The 1,216-nt window shown below is 41.4% G+C and overlaps 1 protein-coding gene across 1 annotated transcript in view; it reads right to left on the minus strand.

Annotated features, from left to right (window-relative positions):
• Positions 1 to 1,210, minus strand: part of LOC101859829 — a gene marked incomplete at its 3' end in the record, with an annotated part of 93,426 nt that extends 92,216 nt beyond the window's left edge. Inside the window, 1 exon segment of the mRNA XM_005111700.2 lies at positions 927 to 1,210.
• Positions 1,211 to 1,216: the final 6 nt, after the last annotated feature.

Here is a 1,216-nt window from a genome sequence, read left to right on the forward strand (position 1 = left end):
TCTCTCTCCCTCCTCTTTCTCCCCCCCCCTCTCATGTACAGAAAAGTGGGAAGACATGGAATAACACCAAGAGATAGGGAAAAGTGGAAAGTGTTTGTTCATGACCTGTACCTTGACCCAGGGAGAGAAAGGCAGTAGATATCTCTATGGTGATGACTCTTCTCTACAACTGACTGACTCAGCGGTGCGCAGTTCCGGGGTGTAGTTTTAAAAAAAACAAATTTTAGTAGAGGTTTTCCGGCGCTCGAGACTGCATTTAAGGTTATTAGATTAATACGAGCGCCTGGAGATTAGAGGAGTTACAAGAGAGTAACAAACAGGGTGTTGTTTACAGCCAGCAGGATCAATAACGGCCACATTTAGCCACCAAGAACTGCATAGAAAAGAATAGTGAGTAGTCTAAAAGAAGAGAAAAAAGGCAGAAGAAGGTCATCAAAGCAGACAGTTACCGTTCAAAGGTGTTCAAGAGTTGCACGGAGCTAACAGGAAACATTCCTAAGATGGATAAGAAGAAAAAGAAGTTAAATCTACTAAATCTAGATCTAGATCTAGATCTATCTAGTCAAAACTAGTTAACAATCATCCATCAAAATTCTTCCATCTTAACCATCTTGTATGAAGTATTCATCAATGACCATAGAGCATGCATTGAGTGTGTATCTAGCTTACGATTATTGCTATTTATGTTGCTGCTCATTTATATTATCCATGGGATTGTAAGCCTGCGAGTGTGTGCATCATGTGTGTGTGTGTGTGTGTGTGTGTGTATGTGTGTGTGTGTGTGTGTGTGTGTGTGTGTGTGTGTGTGTGTGTGTGTGTACACGTGGTGAAACACCAAACCAATATCCCTGAATCTGGACAATGAAGACATAGATCTATCTTATCTTATCGTATCTTATCTTATTTTAATTTCTTTCCGCACTTACTGTATACAACACTCTTTTATCATAGCCACATCCTGTGAATCATTCTCACACAAAGAACCGAAAGCACTGACGACTGTCAAACTATCCTTCAGAAGAATCTTGATCGCCGAAACGAAATGAAAAATTCCTCCATCACAACGCGTAGCCGTTACCGTTACCCATCCCACACAGCACGACAGCAAGCACGAAGACACTGCTGCTAAAACGGAATGCACAACAAGACTATCAAATTTAACAACTCAATGTCGCCTCAGCGAGCGGCTTCTGGCTGAAGTTGAAGAAGAAAAAGG

The sequence above is a fragment of the Aplysia californica genome, unplaced genomic scaffold, assembly GCF_000002075.1.
Source record: "Aplysia californica isolate F4 #8 unplaced genomic scaffold, AplCal3.0 scaffold01103, whole genome shotgun sequence".
Taxonomy (NCBI): domain Eukaryota; kingdom Metazoa; phylum Mollusca; class Gastropoda; order Aplysiida; family Aplysiidae; genus Aplysia; species Aplysia californica.